Source organism: Sinocyclocheilus rhinocerous, unplaced genomic scaffold (genome assembly GCF_001515625.1).
Source record: "Sinocyclocheilus rhinocerous isolate Xijiao unplaced genomic scaffold, SAMN03320098_v1.1 scaffold2199, whole genome shotgun sequence".
In the NCBI taxonomy this organism is placed as follows: domain Eukaryota; kingdom Metazoa; phylum Chordata; class Actinopteri; order Cypriniformes; family Cyprinidae; genus Sinocyclocheilus; species Sinocyclocheilus rhinocerous.
In genome coordinates this window covers 365,790-380,024 of record NW_015659020.1, presented here as the reverse complement: position 1 = coordinate 380,024, position 14,235 = coordinate 365,790, and the positions used below count along the sequence as shown (strand labels likewise).

General features: G+C 38.0%; 1 long non-coding RNA gene across 1 annotated transcript in view; it reads left to right on the top strand.

Moving 5' to 3' along the window:
* The first annotated feature begins 13,167 nt into the window (after positions 1–13,167).
* The window catches only part of LOC107723233 (uncharacterized), a 19,386-nt gene continuing 18,318 nt past the window's right edge, over positions 13,168–14,235 (top strand). The window contains exon 1 of the long non-coding RNA XR_001637899.1: positions 13,168–13,178. This is a non-coding gene — a long non-coding RNA (uncharacterized LOC107723233). The remainder of the gene's footprint in view (positions 13,179–14,235) is intronic.

Below are 14,235 nucleotides of genomic sequence, written 5' to 3'. Positions count from 1 at the left end.
AGAAAGTAGCCATAGACCTTCTGTATTGTGACACATCTGAGTATAACAGATTTTCGGAGAAGAAAAAAAAAAGTAGGGCGGAGACTTGGTTCTATCAATCAGTTATTGATTGGATGGAGGTGGATCTGATTGTTTGCTTGAAGGTAGAAGAGAGAGAGAAGTCACTAGAAGATCGAGTTGATGTTTTGATAAGAACACCCCTCCATACAATATCAATAAGATGCATTTAGAAAATAGACAGGATGAATTTTCATTTTATGCTGACTTTAAGTTTGATAATTATTGTAGGTAAAAGTGTTTGTCTGAAATGAGTGACACTTTTGGCAGATCATTTGCTTCACTCAACTTGTATGACTTTTTTTCCCAAAATGAGTTGACTGATAAATTAAGATAAAAAAAGCGAGATAGAGTTGATTGCAAAATTATCAGTATAATTATTTTGTCAAAAACTGCAATTTTCTACAACTGTATGATCACTATCTGTAAATTTAAATTGCATTTGTGCTGTATTTAAACATTAGTTTGAACCCTTGTACAAAATCTTCACTACTATTGTCTTTTCTCATTTAGGGTATTTAGTGAACCAGGACCACCACTGGTGTCCCCTCTAAAACATGATTGCTCTGTACTATGAAGGTGTTTGATTCAAATCCCAACAACTTAAGCCTCTTGTATACCACTAGTATAGTAAATGTAATACGTAAATGCTAAAGGCGTAAGTAGAAATGTCACCGAAATGATGAACATTGCAACTGTGTTGTTTCAATCCATTTTTATTTATTGCTGAGAAGAGTCTCCCAACACGCTGGTAACCTAATTCTACACAAGGCTGTGGACCAGCGTTGTTCCTCTGAGGACGGCTGTATAAATAGAATCCATAATGGACCAGAGTGAGATGCTATCATTTATCTCCGACTCTCACAAACACAGTTCAGGTCTCTCCTCATTTTCCTAATGATCTCCTTCTTTTTTGCTATGTGTTTTACTTTTAACGTGCACAGGATCCGTGCTTAATGGACACGATTGATCACCGGCTGATCCTACCCAAGTCCAGTTTATCCAGTAAAGTTGAAGAACAAAACAAATTGCCAAACCAAATGCATTTTTGTTGAGGGAATTGGCTTATTTTTCAAAGTAAGGAAATGGAAAACAAAGGGGACACAGACCCTGATTCAGGTCTTTGAGGTTAAACTGTGGTTTGTGCAGATGCAAACGTAATGAGTCAAGATGGGTTTCATTATGTAAGAAATTTTTTTAAAGGATGTTTCTTTTTGTAGGATGTCTAGGGAGTTGAGATTCTGTTCATTTATCAACAACTCCATATCAATCAGCTATGGATGGGAATCGTAATAAATTTAACAATGCTGTTTCTGACTCCAAATGAAGATTCTGGTTCGTTAATGATTCCATTTTCTTTTAGTACTAAAGCATCAGTAAAAAAAGCATAAAAAGCTATTTTATTGTGGAAAAACTCTCTATTCCACATTGTTATAGAAACCACCAGTTATTAATTTCAGTTTACTATGATTTGGACATGATGTCAAAAGAGTCATTTCGTCAGATATTGAGTGATTTTAACTGTTTCATCAATAAGAACTGACACAAGAGTCATCTGTTCTGGAATCGTACCACATTGGTTGTAATGTACTGTTTGTTTGTTTGTTTGTTGTTGAGTGCAACCAATGATCAACATTCACAATTAAAAGATTTTTGCTTGCAACGTAATAAAGATACATGTTACACTGTCCAACTATTTTAGTGTAGCGTCCAGTCTGCATGAGCAGAAGAATTCACGTACAGAACGTTAATGGAACCAAAAATCACGAAAATGGTTCGTGGATTCTTAACCCTACATTCTGTTCTAAATGAGCATGGACTGCATTTGGCTGGTTGCTTTTGCTCTATTGTTTTGACAGAATGTGGTCTCAGGTGATGTTTGCCTGTGTCCTTGAGTAACTCCTGAGGGTGTTTGGGTAAACAGCTTGCTGTTAACCCTTTAATTGGTGCACAGACAAAAATGTAAATTTAATGTAAAGCACATGAACAAAAAAGACAACTTCACCATTTGGTCGCACACTTTAATGACTGAGAGTCCTACATTACTCAGCGACCAACCCAAATTGCTTGTTTTAGCTAATTCACTTTGAAGGCTTTTTGTGCTTCTCTTTAATTCGAATCGCTAATTGACTCAAAGTAGGATGCATCTCTGTGCCAGGGCCCATAGGCACTCGGCAACATTGAACTCCAGCAAAAAGATTTTCAGAAGGATGAAGGGAAGGAGGGAAGAGACAGAGAGCAAAGACAAATCTCAGCCCGTACCCCCCGGGCAATGCCACGGCTCCATGCAGTAGATTAAATTCTGGCCCAGGCCCAAGTGAAGGCCTGCTTTTTAACCACTGATTCTCTCATTTGCCTTCAGAGGCCTGCGGCCTGGCAGGCTGCGCAGCGCATTACCAGCCTGCAGCAGCACTTAAAACACATTTTAGCCCAGGCTAACAGCTGGCATCCTGGCCGAGAGACTCGTCTCAAGTGACGGAAAGGAACCTAAAGCGGGGAGGGGTAGGGGTGTGGGTGGGGGGGAGCCAATCACACGAAGCCTAGCTGAAATAATGATAGCGGCAGATGAATCTGATTATGTGTGTTCATGTAATTGTGATTCACTTAGAGGCCATGTTTTGAAATATATTTTTAATTTACATGATTTGGTTACGTTCCTTGTTCTTTTTGTCATTCATTTGTGGGTGGACACACATGAGAGACAAGGCCATTGATAGGACCTGCACTGTGAAAAATGGTTTATTTATGGAGAAACTTACTTTTTAGACATGGTTATTTTATTTAATGTACAACTCAACAACTACCTTACTAATTATTAATACGCAGCAAATTAGGAATTTATTGAGGGAAATTCGTAGTTAATAGTGAATAACTGTTCCCTATTCTAAAGTGTTACCATATAAACATATATAAATATAAATATATTAACTTTATTAATACATAAAAACTGAAATAATATTGCATATTTATGTATTGCTACATATTATTATTATTTACTTATTGCTAATTATTTATCATTCCTTGTAACATAATACTTTACATAATAATAATGTGAAGTTATTTTTTCAAAATTTTCTTCATGTAGTAATTTTCTCTTTTCGAGGTTTTCCCCATAACTGTCGCCCATGCTTTGCGGGTTATAAAACAATATTCAGTCATTTCAATAATGTGCTTCCATATAAAGCTACTTTTTGAGTTTTTATTGTTAAAAGCACTTTTCAAAGGAATTTAATTAATTTAAAAAATGCTTGTCCTCGGGTTTCTCAGATCTAACAGTACTCTCATAATAAGCAATAATTTCATTAAATTAAAAAATTTAAAATTAAATGCAATGTAAGCATTTTACAGATAATATTTTAATTTGATCTGGCCTTTTAATTCTTGTGAATTTCTCTTAACTATAATGTCTATTTATTTTATTGTTTGGAATCTTTAGTTGTAACCAGCATGCATGTTCTGTATCTGTGCGTGAGAGTCAGTGACAAGCCAGTGATTGTCAGCAGAGTTATGCAGTGTTCAGTACAGCAGTCTCTCTCTCTCCCTGTGTCCCGTGCCTTTGGTTTTCAATCTCATGCTTCACGTCCGCTGAGCCCACACCATCAGGGGCTCTTATTTACGACCGAGGGTCCTCATACAATCTCCCGTCAAGGGTCCAGACCAGTGCGGCCCTCCCTTCCTCTCTCCCTGGGTTCATCCTCTCTCCTGTTCTGTGTAGAGAGCTCATTATTGTCATCTTCTCAATGCACTGCTGGACAGGGCTTCAGCTGAATCCAGTCTGGTATATTCAATTATTGTCCCTGTCCTATGACATGTACTTTTTTTATGGAGCTATTTTTAAAGTGAATATATGTTGTGCACTTTTCTGAAGAATCTCTGTCAGCAAAGGCCCTGTTCTGTGCGTTTTGAGTTTGGAGCCTGTCTAACAGTCTATACGAATGCTGTACGATCACATCAGTGTAATATGTAGTTATATTGTATGGTGGGATGGCCGGTTGTTGATTGATTTTCAGTGCAGTCTCCTGGGGCCGCCGTAATTTTATTTAAGTGAGCGCACACATCATTTGTACGCTAAGGTTCAGCTAACTTGCTCCATATTCAGCCTTTTTTAAAGGCGTCATAAACAGCGTCCTATCTTTAGAATGGGCCGTTGTGAAACATGTACCGTGGTGGACAGTAAATATGAGGTTGCCATGACCGCAAGCAGAATTCAAACACAAGGCCGCCTTGTAATATATCGCTCTGATCTCCAGTCTGATGATGACTCTCGTGTGAGTGGTAACTGAACGTGACTTACAATTATTATTATTTTTTTTATCTCATGTAGTAATTTTCTCTTTTCGAGGTTTTCCCCATAACTGTCGCCCATGCTTTGCGGGTTATAAAACAATATTCAGTCATTTCAATAATGTGCTTCCATATAAAGCTACTTTTTGAGTTTTTATTGTTAAAAGCACTTTTCAAAGGAATTTAATTCATTTAAAAAATGCTTGTCCTCGGGTTTCTCAGATCTAACAGTACTCTAATAATAAGCAATAATTTCATTAAATTAAAAAATTTAAAATTAAATGCAATGTAAGCATTTTACAGATAATATTTTAATTTGATCTGGCCTTTTAATTCTTGTGAATTTCTCTTAACTATAATGTCTATTTATTTTATTGTTTGGAATCTTTAGTTGTAACCAGCATGCATGTTCTGTATCTGTGCGTGAGAGTCAGTGACAAGCCAGTGATTGTCAGCAGAGTTATGCAGTGTTCAGTACAGCAGTCTCTCTCTCTCCCTGTGTCCCGTGCCTTTGGTTTTCAATCTCATGCTTCACGTCCGCTGAGCCCACACCATCAGGGGCTCTTATTTACGACCGAGGGTCCTCATACAATCTCCCGTCAAGGGTCCAGACCAGTGCGGCCCTCCCTTCCTCTCTCCCTGGGTTCATCCTCTCTCCTGTTCTGTGTAGAGAGCTCATTATTGTCAGCTTCTCAATGCACTGCTGGACAGGGCTTCAGCTGAATCCAGTCTGGTATATTCAATTATTGTCCCTGTCCTATGACATGTACTTTTTTTATGGAGCTATTTTTAAAGTGAATATATGTTGTGCACTTTTCTGAAGAATCTCTGTCAGCAAAGGCCCTGTTCTGTGCGTTTTGAGTTTGGAGCCTGTCTAACAGTCTATACGAATGCTGTACGATCACATCAGTGTAATATGTAGTTATATTGTATGGTGGGATGGCCGGTTGTTGATTGATTTTCAGTGCAGTCTCCTGGGGCCGCCGTAATTTTATTTAAGTGAGCGCACACATCATTTGTACGCTAAGGTTCAGCTAACTTGCTCCATATTCAGCCTTTTTTAAAGGCGTCATAAACAGCGTCCTATCTTTAGAATGGGCCGTTGTGAAACATGTACCGTGGTGGACAGTAAATATGAGGTTGCCATGACCGCAAGCAGAATTCAAACACAAGGCCGCCTTGTAATGTATCGCTCTGATCTCCAGTCTGATGATGACTCTCGTGTGAGTGGTAACTGAACGTGACTTACAATTATTTTTTTTTTTTTTATCTGGACGCTAAATCTGGAGGCTGGAGTGGGGAGAACAAGATTATCAGTGAATAATGACTTAAATTTTGGTGTGTTCCTTTAATAAAGCTATTATAAATATTCAGAACAGAGCATTTAAACTGGTGTCTACTGAATATTAAGGTTAATTCCTTAAATAGAAAACGGTACGAATCCGCGCTACTCATTTGGGCTATGCAGCGCAGACCGTTTATCTGCTCGGGCCCGAATCGCGGGCTGATCTCGATCACGCGACACCATTATACACAGCACTAGAAGATACAGTGAAGAAAGCAGTCGAATTCGTCGCAGAATCAATAACATCTCTGTGAAATCTCGTGAGATGCATTCAAATTCGGCACAGAATTCTGTTAAAGCTACAGATATCAGAACAAAAGTCACTGATGTGGAAACCAGGAAAATCATTGTTCGATAAACACAAATCACCACTATTCACCATGGATTTAACATAGTAAAACTACAGGAACAACTTGTGGCAGAAATGGTCTAATGTTTTTGAGTGTTTTTAAATGCTTCACACAACTTTCCCAGCACTTCAAAGCTTTAATTATTACCGAATTTGAAAGTTATTTTTAATGTGATGACGATATTCGTTCATTATTCATAGGTTACCCCCATTTATAAAACTAAAAGTTTCATAATGTAGGAACGCAAAGACTTATTTAAAAATAAAAAAGATATTAAATTATCACTAGTAGATGGCTGCAGAGAAGTACTTATAGGCTTATTAGCCATTTCCACTCCCAAATATATATTTTTTAAACGCCACTGATGTGGAAACCAGGAAAAACATTGTTCAATAAACACAAATCACCACCTGGATTTAACATAGTAAAACTACAGGAACAACTTGTGGCAGAAATGGTCTAATGTTTTTGAGTGTTTTTAAATGCTTCACACAACTTTCCCAGCACTTCAAAGCTTTAATTATTACCGAATTTGAAAGTTATTTTTAATGTGATGACGATATTCGTTCATTATTCATAGGTTACCCCCATTTATAAAACTAAAAGTTTCATAATGTAGGAACGCAAAGACTTATTTAAAAATAAAAAAGATATTAAATTATCACTAGTAGATGGCTGCAGAGAAGTACTTATAGGCTTATTAGCCATTTCCACTCCCAAATATATATTTTTTTGTATTTATTCAATTATATTTAGACATTATGAATGACAGTAATAAAAGTTAATTTTATCTGCATCTCAACTACTCAGACAGCACAAGTACATCTGTAAGACGTCTGCTAAAAATCTGGGAAACATCTGCTGTGTAATCTGATAAACGACTCAGAAGCAGTTTTACATGCATTCTAATAAATGTCTATTTAACATCTGACAGTAAACGTCTTAGAGACGTATTGCAGATGAGCAAACACTGTAAATGCAGACATCAAATAGACATCTCCGAGATGTACATGTGCGATTAGGGTGAGTGCTTTACTGTCAGGTGCTGGTGCCACCTTCTGTAGAACTTAATGGCACTGGTGCTGGTGTCCCCAAATGTTAGTCTGGAGCCCTACAATGGTTGTCGAAGTCAGAAAAGTCATAACAATGTTAGAAGAATGTTGTCTGTGGTACATTTTCACTGCAAAACAATAAGAAATGCCGCAAATTCTGAGAAAAGCCATTTTAGAAAAGTCATTTTAGACCGCAAAAATCAGAAAAAAAGTCCCGCCAGATCCTGGAGGGACTGAACATTGTGTTATCTTTATAATGTCATGCTAACTGTTTTCTTACAAAGTATAAATTGTATACATTTTGTATAAGTTGTTTATATTTTCATTTATAAAGGGCCTTTGGATATGAAAATATGTAAATGTAAATACCTTTACATTTCAGAAAGAAGGTCATTTGCAAAGGGGTTCCTCAATATCTGGCATCCAAAATGTGAAAACCAGAAGTCTTGGATTATTGAGTGTCATAGCATCTTTTATGATGTGTTTTTGTCCTTTTTGGAACTTGACTGATGTGGTCGCTATAAACTAATGTTATATGCCATACGCTGCATAACAATTCTTCAAAAATGTCAACTTTTGTGTTCCATAGAAAAAAAGCAACAGCATACTGGTTTGGAACGACCTGAGGGTGAGTAAATGACAGAATTATAATTTTTTGGTGAACTATTCTCGATGTCCTTGCAATGCTGTTTAAATCATTGAAAAAAACTGACAGGTTGTGAATGCCGGATATATCAGGCCTAAAGGTGAGCATCCCACAATGCAACAGCTCGCCACCTTTCCATTGGCTCTGGGCGGGAGCACGATCGGAGTGCCGGCCTCAAATAGAGGTGGCATCTGGTGCCCAATTTGTCATGCCTGAATTACCTGAGAGCTGATAAGAGCTGAAGTTTTAATAAAAGTTGGGAGCTGTAGATAGCTGGCTGAAGGACACTGATGAAGTGTCTTGGGGCCTATTTCCACCTCGAGATAAGGAGCTGAAGAGAGAGAGGAAGGTGGGTCGCAGGGCCAGAGATGTGAGTGCACACACTAATGTTCAGGGTGTGTGTTATTTCTCTTTCTCCAGCATCTCGGTGTGGAGGAGATAGTATATACTGTACACATATGGTACGGAAAAAATCCATACCAGGATCTAAACAAGAAGAAACCTGGATCTGGCGATTTCTGGTGCTAAGTTGTAGAGATTTTTATTTTCAGTCTTTTGAAATTTACTCACAATTTTGTCATGTTATAATAATTAATATTAGTTCATTTTACTTTCATTGAAATTATATTCAATTACACACACACACACACACACACACATATATATATATATATATATATATAATTTTATAACAAAATTTTATTTAAAAAATATAAATAATTTATATATTTAATTTTATAATTTTGCATAAACATTTTATTTGATCATACGTGTCAAACTGTAAAAGACCAACCGTTAATCAAATGTTTACACATTTTTTATAAATGTATAAACATTTAAACATGTATTAAACATAAAAGATTCATCATCATTAACAAAATATAACTGAGTAGTGAAATCTTCATGCTTTTGAGACTTTGGTAATGATTTATCTTGTTTCTATTTACTGCACTCTGTATCGCATTTTTTATGGCAACAGCGTACGTATTTTCATACGCGTTTTGACTAGCAATGATTTTCAGCTGAAAATGTATTTCAAATTGAAATTTTAAGTTTTAATTGATGTGTTTCAGTTGGCTATTAAATGGTTTAGTTTTTCAGTGTTCATGGAGCAGTGTTTTTTTGTGTGTGTGTAATTAATTAATTTCATTTGGTTTGATAATGGGTAACAGAACATGAAGCAACATGCTCACATAAAAATCTCTCTTTTTTGGAGAAATATTTGCCCAATACAATATGCAAAAAAAAAAAAACTTTAGAGGAAAGAAAATTAATCCAAAAACAAACGAATCTAAAAACATTGTTTGCATTGTTTTCTCCTCATTATATTTTCAGCAAGTTAATTTTAATTCAAATATTTTAATTATCACCATGATGGGTTTTTATGTCTTGTCACCATTACAGTTTTCAAATGTGTTAAAATCAAAAAACTCTTTGTCAACGAACATTTTCGTTGGTAATTTCCTTGATGGGATTAACACTGGCGGTGTCCTAACACATATGCGTGTCCCTCTCTCTCTCTGTTCCTCTCATTCACGTTCTGTGATTTGGCCTCCCGCCAGCATCTATATCTCACCCTCAGCTGTGCCGGCGAGCTCCAGATGTGCCAAAGGTGTGTTTTTTTCCTCTCTTTTTCTCCCTACGTGTGTTTGTGAGTGTGTGTATGTGCGTGTGTCTGTGTGCAGGTTTTGCCAGCTGACTGCACCGTTTGATAACCCGCTCTCTGGATGCCCATCACCGGCCGCAGAGATAGAATTAAATGATGATGATCTTCCCACGAGTTGGGTGTGGAAACAGTGCGTATAAATCTTGATTTCATCTCAGCGTGAGAAGTCTTTATCCATCATCACTCTTAATGAACAAGTCATTAGGCGCGATGAATGGCGCGCAGGGCCCCGACGTTCTCGCCGACGCTTTTGTTTGCGGCTTTTGGGGGGGCAACTTCTGCACCCTTTCGAGGGGGTCAAACTTATTTGGTCCAGATGTGGGGGTAACCTCTCCAGCCCCCCCTCCTCCGAGGTGCCCAGCAAGTACTAAGCAGAGCTGGAAAAAATTAGAGTAAACAGAAAGAGGCCTGATTGTTCCGCCCTGAAGCTCCTGATGCGATGCCATATGAAAAGTCATTTTTAGTCATTTTAGGTCTCAGTGGTCCTTTTTTATGGTTCTTTCTTATGTTAAACAACTAGCTTGAGTCAAGCTTGTGTTCTAGGAATAATAAAAAGATTATAGCATTTTTATGGGAATTGGTAACTATTTTTCGTTTTAGCGAATTGGTGGCTAATTTGCACGATCTGCTTGCATCCTGCTAAGGATAGGTTTAAGAGTAGACCTTCATGCTGGCTTTTTTCTAAGAATCATACTTTTCTACACAAAGCACATCATACAAATTCATACAAAATCATCAGCTTGTAAAATAGTTAAATTTTTTCATGAGATTGAGTTGGAATATTTCACCCCAAAATCATTTACTTGCCTATATGTCATTCCAAACGTGTGAATTTCTTTCTTCCGTGGAACACAAAAGGAAAACATTTTAATAATGTAATAATTTTCTATATTTTTTACAAAAGCGGCTGTGTCGTTCAAGGAAAAAAATGCTAAAGTTATATTATAGTGGTCCAAACAACAATATTTCCAAAAATTGGTAACACTTTAGTTTAAGGACCAATTCTCACGATTAACTAGTTGCCTATTATCATGTATATTACTAGCATATTGGCTGTTTATTATTACTTATAATAAATTATCCACCAATAAGCTGGTGTGTGGTGGGCGTTCTGGCGCACTATGGCTGCCGTCGCATCATCCAGGTGGATGCTGCACACTGGTGGTGGATGAGGAGATACCCCCTGACAATGTAAAAGCGCTTTGAGTGCCTAGAAAAGCGCTATATAAATGTAATTAATTATTATTATATTATTATTATTATAAAGCACATATCAATGTCTTATTCTGCATGACTATATTTTAGATCCCTTAATTTGTTTCCTTTACTTAACAACTACCCTACTAACTATTAATAAGTTGCAAATTAGGAGTTTATTGAAGCAAAAGTTGTAGTTAACACCGTGTCCTAACTTCACGCAACAAAAGGCATCTTTTCCATGTTAATCAGAGTTTTTGTCCTAAACAGCCGTGATGGGGACACGGGAAGTTTCTATTTTAGAAACGGTTTCTATTTCTGCGATGTCGCGGCTGGAACAACAATATACAAACTATGACAATGATAATCTCAGGTACCGATTATGCGCTTTATTTCATGTTAAAAGTGTCTAATGTGAGTTTGAACATCATTTTGCATGACATTTATAGCCATACTGAAGCCAACAATAGACAGTTTACTTCAGATCTTAACCCTGGGGGGTTATTGCTGCTCTCCCTGCTCTCATCCATGCTAGGCTGCATGGATGCGCAGGGAGTTCTTGCCCAGAACAGAACCATACCGCCAATCCAAACTGTATGCTAATTGTCAATCATCTTTGACGATAGTGGTCCTGACAGAAATAAATTAAAGCAAACATTTACATTAAGACTGTGAACTCAATGCAAACCAACAAGTGTATTCCATAATGGTATCAGTCACTCAGTATGCACTTTTAATAATGTTAAAAATATTTAATATTTCTGAATTAGATTACAAACTTGTCCATTTCACTGGGAGTGCAGTGTGCTTCTCGCTTCTGAATAGCTGTGATATTTGAGTGATTCTGTCGAGTCTCGTTGTCGTGTCGTGTCTGGTGTGGACAGCCAAATTGCTTGTCGCTGGAATCTTAGGACATGGTGTAATAGTTAGTTAATAGTGAGAATTGGTACTCAAACTAAAGTGTGACCCAAAAATTATTTGAATGATTGGTCTCAATGATTTGTTCATGCACCAGACTAAGCTGTCGAGTTCACAACACTGATTTGAGAAACAGATCAGCTTAAACCATGATCCAGATCAACTGAAAACAATGATCAGAAATCAAACATCATCACTTCTACCCAACAAAGAGAACGTTTCAGTCCCTATTTTTGCAATTGTCCTCAATTTTTTTTTTCCTGTGTGTGTGTTCTTCAGAAGAAAGAATGCAACATGGGTTTGAATGAGGATGAGTAAAGTATGTGAGCGTTTTCATATTTGGGTGAACTATTCCTCGGGAGTCTTGAGGGAGTTCTAGTGAAATCCCAGAGTTCTGTGATGATATGAGACTACAGAGAGAAACTCTACAGGGAACTGGAATGTTTAGAGGTTCGGTCTGTTAGACTGCACCCTTTGTTTTGTTTGCATACGAGGGCCTTCAGTGTTATTTTCCCCTTTTTCTTAAGCTACACTGGATCTTCTAGTTAAAAAGTTCAGGCAATTCTCTGAGGCTCTTGTATTTGCAATCTAGATGAACTTAAAAGCCTTCTTAAAGAATTTAAGAGCATTTTCAGCGTAGCCCCGGGCTACCGAAAGCAGACGCTGTACCACCTGCATCAAAATTGAATGAAACTGCACACGACTCTTTCAGCTCTGTAAAGTAGAACGATATTTATTTCGTGAAGAAAGATGCTTCTCAAAGCTGTTTCCCTCAGAAATGCGAAGAAATAGAATTTGACACGGGGTAATCGTATTTAACTTCTCATACGCTTGCAGAGCATATACTTGCATTCAAGCTCAAAAACAGCACACAGATTCTGACTTTCCTTGTTAGTGACAGCTGCCATGTTTTAATGTCACATTCTCGTAGGCTTGTGACTCTGAAGCCCTCGAGATTCTGCTGGGAATCACATCACTCAGTATGTTTGATAATATCTCTTCATCATTAAACTAGACACCTTTCATTCTTTAAACACCACTCTATTTCTCATGGCATTTAACAGTTGATGTTCTCCCTTTGTGTTTCTTCTTTTTTCCCCCTCCAGCCTCCTTCCTCTCTTTTAGAGAAACAGCTTTTATTTGACCACTGATATGACTGGAGTCTTCATTGCATATAGAACCGTTTTAGTTTTATTTAATAAATGTAATAAAATATTTGAACTAAATTGTAATGTTTAGCATGGTTATGACAAGCAACAAAAATAATATGTATCTAAATTGTGTTATTTATCTTCACTATTGCAGCAGATAACAGTTCAGACAAGCTTGGTGTGATGGTATGGCCCATGTTGAGGTGCGTGGAAAAAAACAACCCCCCATTACTGCACATGTCAGCGTCATAAACAACAGATCGGGCCATGTGGACGCAGGCACAGCGGTAATGGAGGCTGTGCATCACTGTTCAGCACAAGGTCTGCAACCTCTACAGGACTCACCTGAACCACACAAAGAAAGAGAGAGAGAGGAGGGGAGAGAATAGATGTGCTGGTGAGGTGATGTTGAAGGTAATGTTGATAACTAACTGTGGGTAGTGTAGATGACTATTATAGCGAGGATGAAGATGATGATCATCACAAATTTTGGAAACGGATTGGACAGCGCTGTACACTCGTTTGGCTCTGATCATTCCCTTGTACATTATTTATTGTTGTAGTTGCTGGTGCTTCAAGAATATTTAAAGGAATATTTTTAAAAATGCAAGGTAAATGAATATTTGTAGGTCACTATTCTTTTAAAGGGGTCCTATTATGCTCTTTTACAAAGTCTTGATTTTGTTTTGGGGGTGTACTAGAACATGCTCTCATGCTTGGTGGTTCGAAAAACGCATTATTTTTCACATAATTTACATTATTAAAATACCTTTCTCCCCATCCTGGCACAAACGGCTCGATTAGTTCCGGCTTTGATGAAGGTCCGCCTTCCGAAAAACAAAATGTGTTGTAATTGGTTAGCTTTCCCAGTGCGTTGTGATTGGCGAACAGCTTAGACAGTGTTTCAGTACTGCCACGCCCCTTGCTCCGTCTTTCAACAAAAGCTTTTGGCGAGGCAGGCACTGTACTCCCTCATGTTGTGGAAGCTGTCCTCAGTAAAATGCGCAGCACACAATAGCAAATTGGGGTTATAATGCTCAGAAACAGAGTTAAAAAATAAATTGAAACCACTGTTTCCTGACATCATCCGCTTTCGGAAGCCCAAACAAAGACGTTTGGGCACGGAGGTGAAAAGTTTCAGGCGGTCGCACACCGGGCGAGAAGCGCAGCATCATGTCGCGTCTTTAAAATTCAAATACTTTATTTTCTATGAGTGTAGGCACACCGGCGGCGCCGTTCGGCGTCTGTCCGCGGTGCACAGCTACGTCGTGTTGTACTTGTAAGAATTGTTCTAGACATGCCGAAAATTTGACGCTACAGCACAGCAGCTCTTCTTCTTGGTTTTCTCTGATGCACTAACTCTGCAGCAGCACTTCTTCATCGTCGTCTCGTCTGATGCACTCACTCAACCAAGCGTTCTAACCACAACCTCGCCCCTCCCCACCCCCCAACCATTAGAATTTCTGTAGGCGGGAATTATTTGTAATGATATTCCAATGAGCCGCTTTGTGATATCACAAAGCCCGGAAACCAACGCTGTAGTCCAAACGAGCCGTTCATTGTAGTTCT